The sequence below is a fragment of the Myotis daubentonii genome, chromosome 5 (genome assembly GCF_963259705.1).
Source record: "Myotis daubentonii chromosome 5, mMyoDau2.1, whole genome shotgun sequence".
Lineage (NCBI taxonomy): Eukaryota > Metazoa > Chordata > Mammalia > Chiroptera > Vespertilionidae > Myotis > Myotis daubentonii.
This window is the reverse complement of record NC_081844.1, coordinates 48,693,326-48,718,640: the sequence shown is the minus strand read 5'-3', so window position 1 is coordinate 48,718,640 and position 25,315 is coordinate 48,693,326.

The window sequence follows — 25,315 nt, the reverse complement described above, 5'->3', positions numbered from 1 at the left end:
GAGTAAAGCTAAGGCTATATTACCATAATATATGGAATACCTAAAGGACTAAATAAATAATAGCTATTTTATTAAATCAGGTATATTTCTACACTTATTTTACTTGCTTTACAAACTGCCATTTAATCCCACCTAGAAATTAATTTAAATGCAAATGTTGCATTCAGATCTTAGCAGTTGCATATTAGGAAAAAAAGAGTACAGCTTTGAAATAATGATAAATACTCTATTAACTTTAATTGTTATTTTCTCGGAAGTATGCAAGAGAGTGTGACAAGAACATTACCATAGGCAAAAGTCTATTCGCCAATAAGACCAATAAAAATTATATCTCTTGTCAAAATTGGAAGAGCCAGTAATTATTAATGAGTCTAATAAAGAATTACAGTATTAATTTAAAAGTTTATTTTTATTCACTTGTGAACCTTGGGCTAATTCCAGAAGTCACATGAAGGAATTGGAAAACCTGCCTGTCTAATCTCCCTGTCTGCTTTATGCATAATGAGTATAGGGTTACCTCTCCAGTCAAGAAATCAATTAGGCAGTGCAAACATTACTTTAACTTAGAAAAAAGATGTTTCTAAAAGTTTTCACTATTCTTAAAATCATTCTTTCCTTCTCAATAATTTCTACAGTCACAAATACACCCTCTCTCCTTCTACCAGTAGCAAGATATATACATAGGTAGAAGGGTTTTAAAGTACAAGAAAAAAAGTAGTATATCTATCCATATGTTTTTTCATTACATTATGTGTATTCACTTTAGATTTAACTTTTTATCTCAGAAAACTAATTTGGGAACAACTAGAAACTAATAACAGACATATAAAGCCTCAAAAATACTGCCTGGTATATAAAATTGGATCATTAATAGAATAGTCTAACTGTCTTCTCCTGGATAATGCTAAATAAAAAGGTAAAAACTGAGAAATAAGGGAAAGGTGTTATTTCCATGTCATCTAAATTCTTATTATATATGTGCTCCACTCTGCATACATCTCTATACACCTAATTATGGAATATACCCAGTAACATAGAACTAAGGTAAGATTATCTGATGCCAAAGTATACAGCATATCTATAATAAAAACATAATATGCTAATTAGGCCGGATGACCTTCTGGAGGAAGCCCGGGCTGCGAGGAAAGCCCGGGTCACAGGTGCCAGAGGGAAGCCGATGCTGGCAACCAGGGGGAGGAAGGCCTACTCTTGCACGAATTTCATGCATCAGGCCTCTAGTTGATAATATAAATATCTAACATTTATTGAGAGCTTATTATGCACTAGCTATTACTCTACATAGTTTTCAGCTATGAAGGGACCCTTCAAAGACACAGTTACAATTGAAGAAAATAAGAAATGCAAAGAATGCAATATGCCCACTTTCATATAGTCAAAATAAGTGTTAAGATTTGATTCCAAGCCCGACTGGTGTGGGTATTGGTTGAGCACCGACCTATGAATCAGGAAGTCATGGTTTGATTCCTGATCAAGGGCACTTGCCCAGGTTGCAGGCTTGATTGCCAGTAGGGTGTGCAGGAGGCAGCCAATCAATGATTCTCTCTTATCACTGATGATTCTATCTCTCTTCCCTCTCCCTTCCTCTCAGAAATCAATTAAAAAATATTTTATTCCAAGCAGTCTGTCTCCAATGCTGTGCTCTGAATCTTCACCCATTACACTTTGTCTTATCATGTGGCACATGTATCTCTCTATTGACAAAACCTAAAGCATCAACATACTCCACAAATTCAACATGTTCTTCAAAGAAAGAGAAGTGATCATAATAATATAAGATTTTCAAGATATTTACCCTAGCAATTTAAACATCCCTCAATGCACACAAAGATATTAAATAACATAAGGGACACTTTTTAACATTATCACACAGCCCATAAAATATTTTGTCTAACTTACTTTTTTCAATTATGACAAAAACTAAATTTTAAGAGAGTAAAATATGTCAATATCCTTTTAGTTTTAAGGAAAGTAACTTGCAATATATTTTTCTTCAAAAACATTAACCATTTTGAGTATTTTTTAAATGATAAAGTTAAATGTAAAAAGAGATAAATTTAAGTTTCCAACACTCTGAGAGGGAAATAATCTTTATCACCCTATTTCATTGTCTTTTTGACTGGGACTATCAGATATCCATTTTAAGGTAGAGAGACATTACCATCTATACAAAATCATTAAAATTACTTACTCTATTGAGGAACATAATTCACCTGCCAATCCGTTTTATCTCAGTACAAAGTTTTTGCAATTTCCTTTTCAAAACAATAAATTATTGCAATACCATATGTGTTCTCTAAATTACTGTCTTTAGTGTTAACAACCAAGACTACAAGTGTACACATTATTGGTTTCTTTGGGGTTGGCAGGAATTTACTAAGTTTCTTGTAATGGAACAATTTAATTTTGGCATATGTCCAAAGAAAACAAACCATATTCTGCTTGCTCTGTTCAGTAATACACAGAATGAAATTAGTTTTCATACTATAATATTAAATAGAAATTATATATATAATAGTTAAAGTATATAAATCAATTCTTTATTTATTGTAATTTTTTGTTTGGTTAGTATATATGAAACATTGTGAAAGGACTCTCTCAAAATAGAAATGGAAGGAGAAAATATTTTATGTTCTCTTTTCTTTTCTATTTTTTTAAATTTCCTTGTACCCTGTGAACCTTAGACGCTTAGGAAAGAAATAATTCATAATTTCCTCTGAGCTCATATTAGCATTATTGATACAAGAAAAAAAGTGAATACATTATCTTTCTTCACTTAGAAAAAAGAGTAATAACATGAGATTTAAAGCAAAAGCAAGGATAAAAACAGCTATTTTTCTACTTTGGCCCAGTGATTGGCCCATCCTTTTGTGTTTGCTAACTAAAACAACTGGGCAGCAAAGCAGGGAAGAAAGTGCACCCATGGGTGTGGTGTGAGACAGGTTGAGCTGGATGACTGATCTGCTCACCAGTGCCACCTGTGGGCTTTATCTTGTCAGGGGCCTTGCTTAGAGCACAAGTAGAAAATTCCACCAAGTTCTTTCACAAGTAAATCAAGAAGTAAGCTGTGCTTCACAACCTACTTTAATTTAAACATATTTGTGTAACATATGGTCACTCATTCCAAGATACTTTAATATTTCTTTTCCTGTGACTGGACCAGATATTCCAGTCAATGCTTAAAAAATATATAAATAAAAAGGACCCACTACGGTTGTGAAAGTGACTTGTTTTTTTTCCCCTGGATTCTTCAACACTGAAGCCCTGCTAAACGGCCACATGCATTTCTACAGTTTAACTGTAGGAAGTTAAAAATCCTTAGGAATCTTTATTTGTTTTATTACTTTGAGCAAAAGAAGCTGCTTAGATGTTTGTCTGCCAATTTCAAAGTAACACCAATAATTTGTAAATATTGGGTAATATGTATCTTAAAGCATGAAGACAAAAGGAAAATTACTCTGAAATCAAAATAATTTGCAGTTCAGAATCCCTTAGTTTCCTTTCAGACATAAATTCTTCCTTAAATGTTTGTTTTCAAAATATCAGTTCAGATAAAGAAGTCCCATCACCAACAACAACCTATTTTGCTACATATCTAAACATTTCTAAATATGTGTAAAAATGCAGACAAAAGCTTACTCTCAAGTACCAATTCGATTTTTAATTGAGGATTAATCATCAACAAGAAAATAAGCAATGTTGCCTGTTATTACACCTAAATTTATAGAATTAATTACAAACTCCTAACTTTTACATTATTTTGTCCAAGTTTGTATTAAAAGAAAAGACTTAAGGCTAATTTGTTCCAGGCTTTTTAGCTGAATCAAAAGTGAGATAAGCTGCATTCAATGTTAAGTTGAAAACAATTAATTGATCTACTCATATTGTACTACACTTCCGTATGTTATTAACTGAAATAAATAATCTTATTCTCACTTTCCCTGGAGCAACTTAAACCTTTTCTGAGCATTAGCCGAAATAAGAAGGCACCACTTGTTACAAGAGAGAGATCAGGAACCAAAATATTTCAGTTTCTCTAAATCTGTTTCTTTCAAATTGCTACTAATTTGGTAGAATTTAATCTACCAATTCAGTTATGCATTCCACTCTGGTACTTGTAACTTGGTTTCCCTATTCTCCACAGAACTATTTGTATTTTTCTTGAGGATAATTGGACAAGGCTAATAAAGGCTCCTTAGCACCTGTCATATCATCTCCGTAGGAAGAAAATGTCCTGACCTCCATGCATATTGATGAGTGGAAATCTTTTCTGATCCAGATTTGTATTTGTGGGTGGAATATGTAATATTATAATGAGCTTTGAGCTTCTGAGCAATGTTAAATTTCAACATTGACATAAACACATGGAAAAAACAGAGTGTAGCTCCTCTAATACTCTCTCAGGGTCCAGAAAGGACAGAAGAGGTTATTTTATTCTTTCTCATTATCCATTTTTTGTGTGTCCTGGTGTAAGTCCTTAGTCAAACAACACATTTCTTCACCATGTTGCTCACAGTTCATGTGCAATCTACCTCAGTGTAAGGAAGTCTCTCCACCTGAAAGAAGAGGCCTTACCAGTTCAAATGTCCCATATCAGTTGCCTATAATGTAGCCTCTCTCAGTAACTCTGGCCCAAGATGAGATTTTGTAAACTCTCAAGGATATCATATTCAATTTAACCTGTTCTTACACTTACTATTAACAGAAAAAGTAGATTTATAATAACAGGCATCAGAAGATGACAGCCTACAGGTGCTGATGTTACACGCCTGTGTAAACCTTCCAAAGGTAAAGTGGCTGGAATCAACCTAATACCATTTTAATAATTAATAATAATAATAATAATAATAACATAGCACAAACTCTCATTTAATCAGGGTTTACTATGTTCCAAGGGTTGATTTGAATAAACTCTTCATATGTTATGTCTTTCAACCTATGAATATACTACCACTTTTTCACAGACCAATAAAAAAACACCAAATTATCTGAAATTAGTAGATAAATCTAATTTACATATAAATATAAATGTTTTGTGTTATAATACCTGGTTCTAACAAACTGTGATTTTCACAAGGATATCTACCATTAAACTTGAGGAAATAATTTTATTTCTCTAAAACATTTATTCAGGATTACCTACCATCTTGCAAAGATAACATTATTTCTGACAAAGTCACTTGTAGCATTTAAATATCCAAATTCCCAATACACCACAATTGTATTTCACATGTTTTTGTAGGTGCAGCCATTCACACTTAGTCTATATATGTTTCATGTTTATATCTTGTAACAAAGTAAAAACTTTGATTAGCTTGAGTAAAAGAGGGAAAAACTTCATTTAAGGGCTTAAGATTTAGTGTTAAAGCTCCACAGGTATGAATGTACTAATGCCCTACTCTGCTAACATATATTCTTTCCTGTAAGTATAATAAATTGATTAAAAGTGGACACTTTAAGAATAAACATGCTAATACAATATTATTGCATGTATGTACTAATTCCCATATTTATTAGAAATATTGAAGAAATGTTACTCTCTCAAGTATGATTTAAAACTCTTGCAATTATAATAGTGCTCTCATTGTATTAATTTTGTTGAGTAAGATGAAGAAGAAGTTGTAAGCCACATACTATTAGAGAATAATAAATCTTACCAGCTGCACAATACATTATTAATATGGTGATAGAAAAGAATCTAAATGAAATAATTTATTCTATCCCATTGGGCAATGATATGGTTTCATGAAGAATCAATGGGATAGCAAAAATGTTGAAAATCAGCTGTGTAATGAACTGCAGTGAAGCAAATTTTCATTGTAAGTAGATGAAACCACACCGCATGATAATGAAGATTGACTACTTGCATCTGTAATGTTTCTAAGAAAAGAAAAGTGGTGGAGAAAAAGATAATTCTAACATTTATAAGAGTGATTCAATAAAGTTTTTCAATTATTGTAATCTTTAAATGTTGGAAATATATTTTTCTAGTCACTGTGCATAAGAAGAAATATCAGTTATGGTGATCAGCTGCATGGAGTTGGTAATATAAAAAATTTACCAGGTGTGTTTAAAAATTCATTATAGTAATTATCAGCAACATTTAGACACTAAGGATCAGAGAAAAAGAAAAAACACAAATCAAGTACTAGTAGAATTATCAATGTCACTAATATATTAAAAGTAATTTATCGATTGGCCAGTGGTTAAGTGTCAACCTATGAACCAGGGGGTCAAAGTTCAATTCCCAGTCAGGGCACATGCCTGGGTTGCGGATTGATCCCCAGTAAGGGGGCGTGCAGGAGGCAGCCTATCAATGATTCTCTCTCACCACTGATGTTTCTATCTCTCTCTCTCCATTTTTTTAAAGTAATTGATCAAGTAATATTCTTTTAGGCTGCAAAACAAGTTTTTTGAAAGAGTATTATTATTTTAACCTACAATTAGAAGCAATATAAATTTCAAAGTAATGTTTAAAATTATTTCTTTTGAAAAATGTAGAATTTTTTATTCATTTACCTAAAACATTGCAAATAAACTATTTCTAAATTTTATATGACATATTAAATGTAAAACTGAATGAGTATTTTTAAATATTTTTTATTTATTTCAGAGAGGAATGGAGAGAGAGAGAGAGAGAGAGAGAGAGAGAGAGAGAGAGAGAGAGAGAGGAAACATCAATGAGAGAGAATCATTGATCAGCTGCCTCCTGCACACCTGACACTGGGGATTCAGCCCACAAACCAGGCATGTGTCCTAACAGGAACTGAATCCTGACCTGGTTCACAGGTCCATGCTCAACCACTGAGCCATGCCAGCCAGACCTGAATGAGTATTTTTTATGCTAAGAGGAAATAAAATGACTTACCAAAGTGAAGAATCTCTTACATAATTTATGTTACCTTAACTTTTTTAAAAGTTTGTTGATTTCTTTTTAGAGAGAGGAGAATGGGGAAGGAGAGACAGAGAAACATCAATGTGAGAGCTTACCATTAATTGGCTGCCTCCTGCACACCCTCTACTGGGATAGAGCCTGAAACCTGGGCATGTGCCCTCACCAGGAATCTAACCAGCAACCTTTTGGGGCATGGGATGACACCCAACCAACTGAGCCATAGCTGCCAGATCTGTTATCTTAATTTTTTTTTCTTGTTCTCAAAGGGTTTTCAATTTCTATCTTTCCAGTTTTTTTTTTAAAGAATATGCTTATTGACTTAAAAACATATTGCTCCCTTTTATACTGTTATGATATACTAGTAATTAGTAGATTAAAAGATTTCTCTTAATTTGCATGACCAGATTGGGTGATTAATGCATTTGAAGCATATTTAGGACATGTTAGTCAAAACTCAGGAAGAGTTAGTTGAACCATGGTATAGTTTAATTACTGTAAGAATAAAATGTTTTAGAAACAGTTAAGACTTCTATATGCACTTTGGAAATAAACATTTGTTTTCATTTTATTTCTAAATGTATTATTTTAAGTTGGTTTTAGTGAAGTACGCAATTACAGCTAAGGCATTGAAATGAGCAGCAATCATGACTAGGAATAGGAATTTGAGTCTCATTTTAGAGGAGGGATGTAGAACAGGTTCTTCCCGATTCTTTTCTGGGTGAGGGAGAATCTTCCTGGATGGAAGGGTTCTTAGCTCTTTTTGAATGGGGATTATGTTCTCTAATGCTTTCTGTTGAGTTAAACTATTCCCTTTTCATTTTAAGCTGATCCCCTAGTTTTCTTTAGGTATTAGATTAACCCAAAATACTTGTTCCATAATTAATAGAAGTTAAGATTTTGTTGTTGTTTTTACTTATCTTGAAACTTTTTATGTGTCTTAAAACAGTCACTATTACCATGGCCTGCTTCTCTTTTCTAATCCACCACATCAATTTATTTATTACATTTTCTTTTGGTTTATTCCAGTCTTTTTTTTTAAAATACAATCTAATTTATTGATTTTTCTTTAACTTTATTTTATTGTTTAAAGTATTACAAATAGTAGTACATATGTCTCCTTTTTTCCCCCATTGACTTCCCCTCAGCCTCCCTTATCCCCCCTGCACATGCCAGTCTTTTTTAACAATTTATTTGAATAAATTCACAACCTTTTTATTTTTTGTTCTTTCTTCTATTTTAAATACTATGGCTTTAGATTTTTCTCAAATTACCATTTTTACTGCACCCCATCTCCTTAAATTTTTACTAATATGTATTTTCATTATCATTCAGTTTCTAGTTTTTTTTTTAATGTATCATGGTTTGTTTTTTGACTAATGCATTTTTTCTATTTTTATTTTTAATACTAGTAATTTAGTTTTATTTATTATTAGTAATAAAAGCCAACATTTATTTAACTCCTAAATGATGCAAAGTACTTTATGTTTACTTTTCATACTTAATTCTGGAAATAAACATGTGAGGGCAGATGAGTTTGTTATTCCTTCCTTCTCAATTTTGCTGAAGATTAATTGACATACAATACATTACACATATTTAAAGTGTATAATGTGATAAGACTTGCCATAATATATACCTGTGAAATCATTACTTCACTCAAGGTCATGAGCATATCAATCATTATCAAAAGTGCTCTGCTCATGTATAATCCATCCCTGTTACCCCTCCACTTCCTTCCACTTTCTAAGGCAACCTTTGATCTGCTGTCTGCCACTAAAGATTAGTTTGCATTTTCTTTAATTTTACATCAATGAAATTAGGCAAATATACTCTTACCTGACTTCTTTCACTCAACATAATAATTCTGAGACTCATTCACATTGCTGTTTGTATCAATAGTTTCTTCCTTTTAATTGCTGTGGAGCATTGCATTATACATCCATTCACCTGTTGTGAAATATTTTGATAATTTTAAATTGTTGCCTATTACAAATAAAATTTCTACATTCACATTAAAGTCTTTTGATGAGCCCATCGATTTGTTTAGACATATAATCTGGGTATGCCTTTCCTATCCACAGGGCCTCTGTGTGCACTACTTCCTGAGCTATCCAGAGGGCTTAAGCCACATAAATCACATCAGATCAGGAGAACCACTTAATAGAAAAGAAAGTGTAGGATTTATTCCATGATGTTGAAATCTACTGTTTTATCACATACTGCAGCACCCTGAAGGGACTAGCTGATAGAACATTTGAACAATTTGCTGAAGGCAAGTTGATGCCTCCCGTTCCCACCAATATACCAGGCTACATATCTTCCAGGGTACAGGGTACACTCTGAATTAAAGACTTCTCTATGTGATTGGATCCCCAAAAGGAAAAACACATAAGTCTGACAAAGATAAAAGCTGGACTTACCCCCACTTACCATTACTCTCAATAACTCACAGAGGAATTTTGGCTTTCTGCTCTCACAAACTCATGCTCTGCAAAATTACAGTTTCTTTGTCCAAAGCAACCTTCTTTCATCAGGGGTCATGAACTATAATTTTTGGCTGCCATACAGGCAATTCAGGTTACCTGATGTCTTGGGGATCAGCAGCCAAGAACAGCAGTCAGCAACTTGACAGGGATGACTGACTCTGACCATCTCACAAGGACAAAGGGCTTCTGTTACACAATGACAGCAGGGAGGACACGAGTACCTACACTCCATATGATCCACTTTGGTGCCTATTGGTACACACTTTCCCATTTGTGACTGCAAATGAACTCCTTCACTGACCTCAGCTTAAGATGGACATGGTGCTCTGGCCAATGGTCTCAGTGGTTAGAGCATTGGCACAAAAGGGTCATGGGTTGGATTCCCGGTCAAGGGCACATGCCTGGGTTGCATGTCAGAGTGCATATGGAAGGCAACAAATCAATGTGTGTATCTCACAATGCTGTTTCTCTCTCTCTCTCTCTCTCTCTCTCTCTCTCTCTCTCTCTCTCTCTCTCTCACACACACACACACACACACACACACACACTCCCTGCTCCCTCCCTCCCTTCTACTCTCTCTAAAAATCAATGGAAAAATATCCTTGGGTGAGGATTAACAAAAGAAAAAGAAATAGAAGGACATAGTGATCAGGGTCTAGGTCACAACACCAGAGAAACCACTGATACTGGCAAAGGTAGAAGGCGACTACAGTAGAGAATGGAGATGATGAGTAGTCCATGGGATGGACTTTGATGGGTACAGAGACATGTTAACTAAATCTGCCTCTGAGGGAGGACTGGGTGTCCTAGCTGTCAGCACCCACAGCAGCCGTCGGTTCCTTCAGAATTGCTTTAGCATGTCCTCCCAGGGCAGGCTACATCCAAAGACTGATTATGTTGTAGGTTAAAAGGCTGGTCATCTGTGATGAGCCATCTATACACCTAAACTGTCTGGAAGGTTGGCTGAGAATGTTTTCAGGCCTATATTGCAGGTAGACTTTAACCTTTCCTCATATCTACTTCTTTCCCTTTCCTTCCACAGATATTGATGCCCAATGAATACCATGCATATCAAACACCATCTTAGCATCTGCTTCAAAAAAAACAGCCGACAAAAGTGTTCTTACTGAGATGAGGGCCATTGATACCAGTTTCTGCTGCCTTCTTATCAGCAGTCCCCCTCATTATAGTACTAATGAAATATGTAATGCAGACAAAAACTCTCATCTTTACCTAATGCATACTTATTTTAAATCAACTCAATAATTAGTCAAGGATATTAGTATTTTCATTGAAAAATAACTTTTAAATTTAATTTCTGTAACTCACCCATCCCTGGCCTACCACCCCTCCTCTCATTAAAGTGGCATTCCCCATAAAAGAGTATGCCAAGGCTTACATTATCCTCTCAGAAGGAGAAAGCATAAAATAGCTCCTTAGAGGTTGCAAATACATAATACTGGGGCTTATAATTCACTATAGGTCCGATGCACAAAATTCGTGCAAGTGTAGGCCCTCACAGCCCTGGCTGGCTCAGCCTTTGCGGCCCTGGCTGCCTCGTGATCCTGTGGCCCTACCCACTGCCCACTGGTCGTTCCAGGAGGTCATTCCAGAAGGTCATTCTGGAAGGTCATTCCACCATCCAGTCTAATTAGCATATTAGCTCTTTATTATATAGGATTAGTCCAATGAAACAATCATTGCCATATAGGTAGAGGGACAAAGTAGTACCTGCTTGTACTTACCACTAAAAATATGAGTACATAAGATATTTTTCAATGTGCCTAAAATGTTAAACAAAACGTTATCTTTCTTTTATGAAAAGTATATTATTACGTGCAAACGTAAAACTTCCTTATTTTTACCTGTGACTTGAAAAGATACATATAGGTTATTTTTTGGTAATTTTCGCAAATGGCCTAGTGACTATGTCTGGTTTTTTACTCTTTGGAAGCAGCAAGATCAATTCAAAACCATAGACTCTCAAAACAGCGTATAAATACTGCTTGCCTATTACCTTCCCAAAAAGTCTACCTACAGTTAATTGTGGAAATTCATCCTAAAATTAATATTTGAGGATCTAATGGTAAGAATAGTGACAAGAGGTGTTTGTGTGTATTTATGTGATTTTAACACATTTTGGTTGAATTTTTCTTGTCAATATTTATGTTTAAAGGAGCAGGTAATATTAGAAATCAGTTTTTCACATTATAACAACATATAAGTATTTTTTGGAAATGATGCATTTTTTTTAAAGTCATAAAAGAAGGTGCCTCCGGTAAAGGAACAGTTTATGTATTGAAACGCCCTGGAGAGTTGTCTAGGCAATGAAGATATAAACTTTAAAATTTATGTTGTAAGTCAAGAACTAAATGGTATTTGCTTTGTAGTTGTCTAGCACATCTACTGCTGGCAGAGAATAAAAGTCTAACTTTATTCTCCTACGGTCGCCCACCTCGCCTCCACATCTCCCAAAGTGTCTGCCAGTTTATGAAATCCACTGTAGTTTAGTCAGCAACAATTTAGTGTAAACAACGGCAATTTTTTCCTTTAGAATAGCAAACCTTTGTCTTTTTCCTGATTAGCATGTCTGCATTAGTTTTAAGAAGTGAAACCAACAATCCACATTTAATGTTATATCTCTATTTTCTATAGATTGTATTATTGACAGTATCAGCTAGTTTAAAAATGCATCTAAGGATTTAGTTTGAATCTAGAAATAACTGCTGTTTTATATGTTTAAATAGATGAGTATCTCTTTTTCTGTTATAGGTAAATAGACCAATTTGATAGTCCAAATAAAGTTATAGAATGTGTAGCCCCCCCAAAGGCACATATTGATAAATATAACATTTTTAAAAAAAACATTTGGGAAATAATTGATATTCTAATAAGGAAGCTACATTCAAAACATTCTTGAGTCCTGACCATGAAACTTAATGGTTATAAGAATGTTAATTGAAGAACATCTGAAATAGATTATGAATGATAATTCTCCATCTGTTATACATTTATATGATATTCAGTGAAAATTAAGTGACTGTATTTATGGAGTAATTCTAACTGGTATTTGGTAATTATAGATAGTACTAATAATCATAGCTATTGAGTACTTATTAGGTCACAATACACTATACTAAATATTTTGCACTCTCATATTTATGTCTTCAAACTAACTTGGGTGACCTTGAGTATTAATATTATATATTACACTAGAGGCCTGGTGCACAAAAATTTGTGCACTGGCGCGGGGGGGGGGGGATAGAAGGGTTTTCCCTCAGCCCCACTTGTGCCCTCTCGCAGTCTGAGACCCCTCGGGAGATAATGACCTGCTGGCTTAGGCCTGCTCCCGGGTGGCAGAGGGCAGGCCCAGTCCCTAGGTGCAGCCCCTGGAAGGGCTCAGAGCAGGGCCGATTGGGGAGTTGGGGAGCCACCCCCTGACATGCACAGAGCAGGGCAGATCGGGAGGTTGCGATGCCACCCTCAGTCATGCTCAGGGTAGGGCCGATTGGGGGTTTGGGGCGCCGCCCCCTGTCACACTCAAGGCAGGGTCGATGGGGAGGTTGTGGCACCAACCCCTGTCACGCACAGAGCAGGGTCCATCAGGGGGTTGGGGCTCTGTATCCTGTCACACACAGAGCAGGGCCGATCAGGATGCTGGGGAGATTCCCCCTGTCATGTACAGATCAGGGCCAATCAGGGGGTTGGGGAGCTCCCCCTGTCATGCACAGAATAGGGCCGATAGGGGAGTTGGGGCACCACCCCCTGTCACCCACAGAGCAGGGCCGATCAGGGGGTTGGGGAGCTGCCCCCTATCAGGCACAGAGCAGGGCCTATCAGGGGTTTGGGGCGCCTTCCCCTGTCAGGAACAGAGCAGGGCAGATAGGGAGGTTGTGGCCCCACCCCCTGTCACACACAGAGCCGCAGGGTAATCAGGGGGTTTGGGTGCTGCCCCCATCATGCTGCTCCAGGGGCCAGGAGGCCTCGCAGCTCCGCTGATCCCGGTGCTGGGAGGTTCCACTGATCCCAGTGCCAGGGGGCCCCACGGCTCCGCTGATCCCAGTGCTGGGAGGCCTCGCGGCTCCACTGATCCCGGTGCTGGGAGGCATATTACCCTTTTGCTATATAGGATAGAGGCCTGGTGCACAGGTGGGGGCCGTCTGGTTTGTCCTGAAGGGTGTCTTGGATCAGGGTGGAGGTCCCGCTTGGGTGCCTGGCCAGCCTGGATGAGGGGATGATGGCTGTTTGAAGCTGGTCACACCCCCTTCAAGGTGGGGGTCCCCACTGGGGTACCTGGCCAGTCTGGGTGAGGGGCTGAGGGCCATTTTCAGACTGGCGGGCGACTGAAGCTCCCGACCTCTCCTTTTTTTCTTTTACTTTTTTTTATCATAGGATTTATTTACCTTCTATGGCTGTCACTGGAGTTGAGAGCTGGCTCCAGCTCTGAGGCCTCCGCTGCTGAAAGCAGGTATGTGGTTTGTTTGGCTTCTATAATTGAAACTCTGTTGCAACTCCAGCTCGCCTGGCTGGCTGAAAGCATGGGGTTTGTTTAGCTTCTATAATTGCAACATTGTTTCTTAGAGTGCAGCTCAGAGCCCAGCAGCGGCAGGCAGGGAACCTTGGCTTCCTCCTTCACTGGAGCAAGCAAGCCTCCTGTTCACTTCAGCTGCCTGGCTGCCGGCTGCCATCTTGGGTGGCAGTTAATTTGCATATCGCCCTGATTAGCCAATGGGAAGCATGTCGAAGGTACAGTTAATTACCATGTTTGTCTATTATTAGATAGGACTAGAAGTCTGGTGCACAAAATGTGTGCCCTGGAGGAGGTATCCCTCAGCCTGTCCTGCACCCTCTCACAGTTGGACGTCCCTCTCGCAGCCCGGGAGCCCTCACTCTTTACCGCCCACCTGCTTGCTGCTCCTTACTGCTCGACTCACTGCTCCTTAGCACTACTGCGGAGGCAAGAGAGGCTCCCACCACTGCCGCTGTGCTCACCAGCCATGAGCCCAGCTTCTGGCTGAGCAGTGCTCCCCCTGTGGGAGTGCACTGACCAAGAGGGCAGCTCCTGCACTGAGCATCTGACCCGTGGTGGTCAGTGTGTGTCATAGTGACCAGTCATTCTGCCATTTGGTTGATTAGCATATTAGGCTTTTATTATATAGGACTAGAGGCCTGGTGCACAAAAATTTGTGCACTCGGGGGAAGGGGGGGTCCCTCAGACCGGCCTGTGCCCTCTTGCAGTCTGGGACCCCTCAGGAGATAACGACCTGCTGGCTTAGGCCTGCTCCCTGGTGGCAGAGGGCAGGCCCAATCCCTAGGTGCAGCCCCTGGTTGGGCTCAGAGCAGGGCCGATTGGGGAGTTGGGGCACCTTCCCCTGTCATGCACAGAGCAGGGCGGATTGGGAGGTTGCGATGCCACCCTCAGTCACGCTCAGGGTAGGGCCGATTGGGGGGGTTGGGGCACCGCCCCCTGTCACACTCAAGGCAGGGTCGATGGGGAGGTTGCGGCGCCACCCCGTCATGCACAGAGCAGGGCCCATCAGGGGGGTTGGGGCTCCATACCCTGTCATGCACAGAGCAGGGTCAATCAGGGGGTTGGGGAGCTCCCCCTGTCATGCACAGAGCAGGGCCGATCAGGGGGTTGAGGAGCTCGCCCCTGTCACTCACAGAGTAGGGCCGATAGGGGAGTTGGGGAGCTCCCCCCGTCATGCACAGAGCAGGGCCGATCAGGGGGTTGAGGAGCTCGCCCCTGTCACTCACAGAGTAGGGCCGATAGGGGAGTTGGGGCACCGCCCCCTGTCACACTCAGGGCAGGGCGGATCAGGGGGTTGGGCCGCCGCCCTCTATCACCCACAGAGCAGGGCTGATCAGGGGGTTGGGGCGCCGCCACTGTCACACTCAGGGCAGGGCCAATGGGGAGGTTATGGCTCTACCCCATCACACACAGAGCAGGGCCCGTGGGGGACGGGGGGGTTGGGGCGCCACACCCTGTCACACACAGAGCTGCAGGGCAATCAGGGGGTTTGGGCGCTGCCCCCTGTCACGCTGATCCCGGTGCCGGGAGGCCTCACGGCTCCACTGATCCCGGTGCTGGGAGGCATATTACCCTTTTACTATATAGAATAGAGGCCTGGTGCATGGGTGGGGCTGGCTGGTTTGCCCTGAAGGGTGTCCTGGATCAGGGTGGGGGTCCCCACTGGGGTGCCTGTCCAGTCTGGGTGAGGGGTTGAGGGCTATTTTCAGGCTGGGACTGAAGCTCCCAACCGCTCCTTTTTTTCTTTTTTCTTTTTTTTTTATTCTGGGCCAGCTTTAGCTCTGAGGCCTTGGCTGCTGAAAACAGGTTTCTGGCCTTTGTTTACTGTCTGTATTTGATACAATGTTGCGGTCCGGCTGGCGGAAGCTCCGCTGAGTAAAGCAGGTTTCTGGGTTTTTTTTAGCTTCTTTATTCGCAACATATTTGCTTAGATTTGCAGCTGAGAGGGCAGCAAGTCAGGCGGGGAATGTTGGAGTTCTCCATCACTGAAGCAAGCAAGCCTCCCTGTTCGCATCAGCTGCCTGGCTGCCGGCCGCCATCTTGGCTGCCAGTTAATTTGCATATCTCGGCCCTACTCTGTGAGTGACAGGGGGATTAGCCAATGGGAAGGGTAGCGGTCGTATGCCAATTACCATGTTTCTCTTTTATTAGTGTAGATAATACATCAATATCTCATTTTTACTTGAGAAAAGAGAAGTTTAGCAACTTTAAATTTTGTAAGGTTAAGAATTAAAGAAAGCAGTCAAACTTCATGTTTTACATGGTACCAAAGCACTTAGCCTTCAAAATTTATTATATAGTATGAGAAAGTTTCACAATCAAGTTTTAGCATCTTCATGAGAAAACAGAATGGTATTTGACACAAGCTAGTATGTCTATGATCTTGATAATTTTATACTCTAGTCTCTTTTTAATTATACTGGCTTTTATATAACAAACAACATATTTTTCATAAATTGTAAATTTCTTTTGTTCTGCTGAATTTTGTTTTAAAATATATTTTATTATAAAAATACTAGAGGCTCAGTGCACGAAATTCATGCACAGGTAGGATCCATAGGCCTGGCCGGCAATCAGGGCTGATCAGATTCCCCACCTCCCCAACTTCTCCTTCCCTCGCTCCCTCAGTGCCCACCACCACTGCTGGTCACCTATTATGTTCTGCGCTGCCCCCGATGGTCAGCGCACGTCATAGCAAGTGATCAAACTCCCGTTCTCTCGGTCAAACTCCTGAGGGGACACTTTGCATATTAGCCTTTTATATATATATATAGATTTTATATACATTTTACTTATATATATATGTATGAGGTAAAGAGAATTGAAATAAATACTATGCATACAATACGCTGTTTGAGAACTATATTTCTATCTCATCAAAGCCTCCTATATACACTTCTGTCATCTCTCTGATGATTAGTGACTTTGAGCATTTTTTCATATCTTTCTTGGCTATCTGTATGTCCTCTGTTTATTAACTTATTTTTATATTATTTTGATTAATACCATTCTTAATTATTGCTATTATAGAAAGCTTTAGAACCTGATAATTTAAGTACTTACACATTGTTGTTCTTCTTGACGTTTGCCTTGACTTTCCTAGACATTGTGTATCATCATATAACTTTTAGACCCAGCTTGTTAAACTACACCAATGCATATACACAGACACTCAGTATTGTATTACATCTACTGATCCATTTGGAAAGACAAATTCAACAAAATTTGAAATCTCAAAAATCTTGATTCTTCCAATATCTCAACTTTTTTCAATCTTCCTCCTTTATATCCCTTAGCAAATTTGTAGGTTTCAGTGTAGATATTTTTGTCATCCTTTGTGGAATTAATTCTTAGGTATTTGATTCTTTTGAAGCTCATTCAAATTATATATTTTTTAATTAATTGATAGTTGCTTTTTGGTTGTTGAAATAGAAATGATTTTAATAACTTTTTATTTAATAGCTTGCTAAGATCACTACTTACTATTTGTGGATATCTTTATGCTTATAATATATACAATTATTTTGTTTTCTAATAATGACAGTTTTGTGTATTTTCTTCTATTTTAATATCAATTTATTTCTACTTCATCAATTGCACTGAGTGGGTTTAACAGTACAATATAGAAAGGTGATGAAAGTGAATATCATTATTCTATTCCTTATTTTAGAGAGAAGAATTTAATAGGTCATCAACTATTGTCATGAGGAGAGCATTATTTTGTTTTTGTTTCTTTACATATCACTTTTCCTTTAAAAAAGTTTGCTTACTTTTTATAGTTTGAGTAGTTTTTAAATTATAAATGTCTATTAATATCAAAGTATATTGTGGATGGAATGATAAACAAATTCACACTAGCTCAAATTTTGAAAGAAAATTTTAGATTACATAAAATATTTGGGTTTATTAACCATTTCATGGAAAATATTTTATTGGAAAAAGTCTGATTATAGAGCTGTGTTTTTATCCTCTTTTTAATGAACAATAATAAACTTGCTCAATTCAATTTGGCCTCAGATTCTAGGTTTACTCAAATGTACAAAAAGATATAATCAAGAATAATCTATTAATTATTAATCTAGAATATGTTTAAAATCTATAATAAAATGTACTTTATTGTGAAATTTGTAAGCAAATTACTTAGCACTGGTTTTTGTTTTATAATAGAGATTTAATAAATATTTTACTGTCACGCAATAAAGGCTATAATTTAAAGAGAAAATAATATAAAGAGAGTTTCAGTATTTAGATAAACTAATTGCTAACACTCATTAATACTATGGAAACTGAATATCCAGCTTCTGATGATGTTATAAATATAGCTTCCAACAAATTATGTGGCCCCATAATGAGACAAGATATCAATGCCACAATGAAGGCACTCTGGATTATAACTATAATGACTAATCAGAAACATACCTTCTATACATTTCACATTAAAATGAGATTAAGTCCCACACTGAGCTTTACAGCCCTTAACTCAGACTGATTGCTCTTAATATCACAGCAGCTTTGAAACATTGGAAACGATCATAGTTTTTCAAGAGGATTACATTGATATCTTCTTTGAGATTTGACACACTGTGTAATGAAATCCGCCTTTCACCAAATTTGAACAACAGATTTACTGAAATTTATATCTGTCTTACTGGAATGTTTAAGGAATAGAAGTTTATTCTAAAGAATGTGGTACAAAATATCAACTCTAGCAAAAAGTACAGTTGAGGAAACTGAGAAGAAGTATAGCCAGGGATTCCATTCGGGGTCACTTAAAATATGAAACAGCATTACCTAATAACCCGATAGAGCTGCTTAAACAAGTCATATTTATTTTTCTGACTTATATTTTTGTTGTATGCAAGAAAATGTCAATAATATGTTTAATTAATAGTGTATTGTTTAGCATTTTGAAAATGCACACGTTTGAAAGATTCTAAAAGATAGACCCATACTTAAGGTGTATAAAATACCCCATTCACATTTAGAGTTTAAAAGAAAATTAGAAAGTATTTAGAAATTGAGACAAATGAACTCATGTTTAATAATAGAAGTTTAGATTGATGAGGAATCTCATGTAATATAAAAAGCATCTGATGGAATAGAGATTGGAATTACTGGAACTCTCTGGCCTTATTTTCTATTTTCATCTACCAACATTTATTTTGGAAGTGCACCACAGCCCACTGCTGAGGTGATACTGTAATGTAGCACATCTAATGAACTCATAGTGACTCATTTTTCATTACATTTAATAAAGCAAAATTCTTCCAAGATCACAATGCTTTTTTTAGTTTGAATCCAATATTTTGCTAAAATTTAATTATTTATTAATCACTAACATTTTTGTGGCCACTGATTCTTAAATTTTGTTTTACAATTAGATTTCTTTGAGAACAGAACCATAAGTGGATTTCATCTTTGTGCAATATGATTCCAAAGTCCTGTTTTATTTATTATAAATGCAGAAATGACGATAAGATAATGTTCACAACTGCTTCCGTTTCTATGTTGTTTCTTTCCTTCACATACATTTCTGGGAAAAGCCTGTAGATGCAGTTATGAGGTAAAGGGAAAAGTAAATATAATCTTTTTTTATTTTTTTTGAGAACCATTTGTGGATCACCAATTGGAAGGATAAAATGCTTTACTCTGTACTAAAATGTCTCGCATCTCTGATCAGTATTTCTCTTAAGAAAAAATATTCAGCTCTCATATTTGCATAACATTTCTAGACCCCATTATAATAAAAAAATAAGTATGGGCTATTGTGTCTGTCTCTGAATAGTAAGAATAAAATCATGATGAGGATAGCAAGTTCAACTCAGGGAGATCACTGTTTTGCATGCTACTTTGCATTTCTTATGTATTCGTGTTGTACTGTTTCACTACCAGAAAAAATAAAAGGTAACTTTTGAAGAAAAGACATAATCTAACAGGAATCTTGGTGAAAATCCTTTAGCAGCATACCAAAATACAAACTTGGTATCTAAACACATTCAAATCCTTTATTACATGAAGGGAAATTGGAATTAAATTCTCTTAGTGCACATAAGGTGCAAAATTCAAATTTATGGGACAGTTCATATGCAGGAGAGAAGAGCACATAATGATTGCAAAAAATGGAGTGATATTGCACAAAGACATATATCTTTACCAAATTTAGTAATATTTCTCTACTTATTTTAATTAAACAATCACTATTTTGCTTTTAACCATATTTTTACTCCACCTTGATCACAGAAAATCAAATAAACTCAAAACACAAAAACACATTAATAGTATAATTGACCAAATTATGACTCTACTTAGAAAATCCCTTGTTATTTTATCAAAATCATAAGAAGAGCTTCAAAGCCCTTGGTATGTTTGTAATTAGTTTCACCAAACTGAAAGTTCAGCTTTCATTACAATTCAAACCATAATTAAAATTTCTATGTGCCTAGGCTTAATTTTGAAAATAAAGTGAGTTAAAAAATTAAACAAATTTATATCATTAAGTTTATCTTTATTTTAAAAGTCGATAGACACAAAATTAATTAATTAATTAATTAAAAAAATTTTTTTCTACTAACCGGATTATTTTTTTTCCCTGTTACACTATCATCACATTGGATATTAAATCCTGCAATATGGATCCCTCTCGTTGTAATATGATTTGTGGAGAGCCAGGCAGTAACCCTAAAAATCCAGCTCCTAAACAATAAGAAAGGGAGACTATTTTTAATTATACAAGAAACCTAGTGCTCTCTAAAACTATTAACCACAAGGCAAGTGGTAGCAGAAGGTCCAAGGAATCATGCCATCTAGTGTTTTTCATTGATTCAACCATTTCCTAATATACTTAAGACAGCTTTCTTCCTTCTGTGCTCTTGAGCTTTGTGACCCTATTAATGGAAATCTGAATCTCCCAAACATTCAACCCAGCATTTAGCAGAGTGTGAGAACTTCCCGAATGTTTGTTAAAGTTAATTACAATATGAAATCAAGAGGTATTTGACTTCTGTAATATGCAAAATCACTTATTGTCCCTATAAATTCAAATTTAACCTGAAGAATTTAACCCAGATTTGACTACTTATCATTTCCTAGGAAAACAGAACTCTTAAATTATCACCCACTCCTCTCTCTTAATTCAACTTTGATTAAAAATAGTCAGTGAAGCACCCCTGAGAACTTCAGCCTCTTGATTGCCAACAGCAATCAAGGTTCAACTACAAGACTATGCACACAGCCCACACAGAGTCACACCTGAGTGCCCAGCTCAGGTGACTAGATAGGCTGAGCCAACTGTGCCCTACAGAACACCTACTTCACAAGGCCATTCTACCAATTCTAGGAGGCATAGCAGCTCTACCTTATACATAGAAACAATCATAGGGACAAGGCAAAGTGTGGAGACAAATAAATATGTCACAAATTAAAGAAATGGAAGCAAGCAAACTACTCAATATAGAGTTCAAAACTATAGTTATAAGGTTACTCAAGGATGTTCATGAGACGTTCAAGGATCTCAGTGAGAATGTTAAAGACACGAAAAAGGACCTATCAGAAGTTAAGTATACACTCAGCTTAATAAAGCATACATTCTGAAATAAAGAATAATTTACAGGGATTCAACACTAGAGTAGAAGATTCTGAGAATCAAGTTAATGATTAGGAATGTGAGGAAATAAGAAACACCAAGCAGAAGAGCAAAAAGAAAAAAATAATCCAAAAATATGAAGAGAGAGTAAGGAGACTCTGGGACCTTCAAATGTATAAACCCCATCATGGGGTGCTGAAATGAGAAAAGAAACAGCAGGATACTGAAAACCTACCTGAAGAAATAATGACAGAAAACTTCCCCTACCTGGTGAAAGAAATAGATGTACAAGTCCAGGAAGCCTAGAGAATCCCAAACAAGAGGAACCCAAAGAGGCCCACACCAAGACACATCATAACTAAAATGCCAAGAGCAAAAGACAAAGAGAGAATCTTAAAAGCAGCAAGAAAAAAGCAGTTAGTTACCTACAAGGGAGTGTCCATATTACTGTCAGCTGATTTCTCAACAGAAACTTTGCAGGACAGAAGGGAAGAAATATTCAAAGTGATGAATAGTAAGGACGTATAACCAAGACCACTCTACCCAGAAAAGCTATCATTTAGAATTGAAGGTCAGATAAATAGCTTCACAGTCAAGAAAAAGCTAAAGGAGTTCATCACCACCAAACCAGTAGTTACATGAAATGTTGAAGGGTATTTACTAAGAAGAGGAAGAAGAAGAGGAGGAGGAGAAGGAGGAGGAGGAGGAGGAGGAGGAGGAGGGGGAAGAGGAGGAGGAGGAGGAGGAGGAAGAAGAAGAAGAAGAAGAAGAAGAAGAAGAAGAAGAAGAAGAAGAAGAAGAAGAAACAATAAATACATATCTACCAACAATAAATAAAAATCAAAATAAATTAACAAGGAATCTAATGAACAAAATAAAATGATGAATAAAATAGAACCAGAGGCATGGAAACATGGAACAGACTGACAAATCTCAGAAGGAAGGGGGGAAAGGGGGCAGGAAGAAATTAACCAAAGAACTTATATGCATATATGCATTACCTATGGACACAGACAATAGGGTGGTGAAGGCTTGGGTTAAGGTGAGAACTGGGTGGAGGGGGGCATTAGGGGTAAAAAGGAGGTCATATATAATACTCTCAACAATAAATTTTTTTAAAAAAATAAAGAAAATTAGAACTGTAACCCGCCCCCAAAAAATATTTGCAGAGTAAAGAATCTTCACATGTAAGAAATGGGCTAAAGACTGTAAAAATTGCTTACAGAACACAGAATACTGATGAAAGATCTTCTACTACAAATGATACTTAAAGAAATAAAGTAAAAATTATTTTTATTTAATCATATTGTCAACAACCATAAAGATCTATTTATGGTCATAAGTTTTAGAGAAAGAAATCCAGCTGTGTGTTGCTTAAAAGAGTGTGAATTGATGTAACCCTTCTGGAAATTAATTGGAAATATCTATCAAAATTATCACTTTATATTTACTAATTCTAAAATTTTATATATATATATCTACACTAATAAAAGAGAAAAATGGTAATTGGCGTACGACGCTACCCTTTTCATTGGCTAATCAGGGCTATATGCAGATTAACTGCCAACTAAGATTGGCAGTTAACTGCCAACTAAGATTGGCAGTTAACTGCCAACAAGATGGCGGTTAATTTGCATATGTAGGCACAATGCAGGGAGGCGAAAGAGAAAGCAGGAAGAAGCCCCCTGCCACTGACAGTGATGGGAAACCCAGGGGGGACCTAAGAGCTGGGGGGCAGGGCATAGGCGGCCCTGGGGCCGCCTTTGCCCTGCCCCCCAGCCATGATCAGAGAATGAGGCGCCTTTGCCACCCTGGCCAGTGATAGCAGGAAGTAGGGGTGGAGCCATCGATCGGAGCTGGTCATGGTCGAAGCTGGCAGTCCCGAGAGCTAGGGGTCCCTTGCCTGGGCCTAAAGTGAATCCCACGATCGCGGGGCCGCTGCAGCTGCGGGTCCCCGCTGCCTGAGCCGGACGCCTCAGCCAGAGGCATTAGGCCTGGGCAGGGGCGGAGCCTGCAACCGCGGGGAGCTGGGGGTCCCCTCCCAAGGCCTGACACCTCTGCCGGAGGCCTCAGGCCTGGGTGGGGGGCGGAGCCGGGGATTGGGGGGATATGATGGTCCCCTTGCCCAGGCCTGAAGCCTGGGTCAGAGGCGTCAGGCTTGGGCGGGGGGTGGAGCAAGCGATCAGAGGGAGATGGGGGTCCCCTGCCCAGACATGATTCCTGGGCCAGAGGCCTCAGGCCTGGGCGGGGGCCAGAGCCAGTGATCAGGGGGAGATGGGGGTCCCCTGTCCAAGCCTGACACCTCTGGCAGAGGCGTTAGGCCTGGGCAAGGGGCCGATCAGGCGATCGGAGGGTGATGGGGGTCTATGCCTCTGGCCGAGGCATCAGGCCTGGGCAAGGGGCAGAGCTAGCAATCGGAAGGGTCTGGGGGCAGAACCAGTGATGGGGGGAAATGAGGGTCCCCTGCCCAGGCCTGACGCCTCTGACAGAGGCGTCAGGCCTGGGCAAGGGGCTGATCCTGCGATTGGAGGGTGATGGGGGTCAACGCCTGAGGGCTCCCAGTATGTGAGAGGGGGCAGGCTGGGCTGAGGGACACTCCCCCCCCCCCCCCACACACACACACACAGTGCACGAATTTCGTGCACCGGGCCCCTAGTATGTATATATATATATATATGCACATATATATAATATTGAATTAATTGTATTTTTTCAAAGCAAAATATTGGCAAAATACCTGGATGCCTATTAAGAGGGATCTGTTTAAATAAATTATGGTATGTGTTCATACTTTTGAAATTTATAAGTCATTTTAAAAGTTTGGTGTAGCTCTATAGGGACAGATATGGAAGGTTATGTGGATGCATCATAGTGTCAGAAAAGGACAACTGTATCAGTTTTCTATTGCTACCATATCAAATTACCACATACTTAATGGCTTGAAAGGAAAGAATTTATTTTGTAAATAAAGTTTTATTTAAAAAATCAAAGACTAGCACTTTGGATGGGCCTTTCCTTGGAGTCTCACAAGATAAAAATTAAGGAGTCACAAGTCTGTGTATGGAAATTGTAGGGGATAATATGTTTCCCTGCTCAATCAACTTGTTGGAAGAATTCAGGTTGTTGTTGAGGCTGTATGACTATTTGTGTGTAGGTTATTAGCAGAGGGCTATTCCCAGTTTCTAAAGGACACTACATTTCTTGGTTCATGGCTACCTTCCCACATCTTTAAGACCTCCAATCACCAAGTCCTCACCTTGCATATCTCTAATCTAATATTTTGCCTTTCTCTGCCAAAGCAACTCTCAGACTCTTCTGTCTTTCACTTTTAAGTGTCTATGTGATGACACTGATCCTATCCAGGTAATCCAGGACAATATCTCCATATGAAAGTCTGCAACCTTAATTTCATTGGCTAAGTCTATTTTGCCATTTAATAAGTCGCACTGAGAGATTTGAGGGAGTAGGGTTTGGACAACTTTGGGGGATCATTATCCTAGTTTTTCAGTATCTAGTATGTTACCATTGTTTTGGAAAAAATACTGCAATCAATTTGGTTATGTAAATAATATATATGAAGTTACTTGGAGGCTCTAACCAGTTTGGCTCAGTGGATAGAGCGTCGGCCTGCGGACTGAAAGGGCCCAGGTTTGATTCCAGTCAAGGGCATGTACCTTGGTTGTGGGCACATCCCCAGTGGGGGGTGTGCAGGAGGCAGCTGGTCGATGTTTCTCTCTCATTGATGTTTCTAACTCTCTATCCCTCTCCCTTCCTCTCTGTAAAAATCAATAAAATATATATAG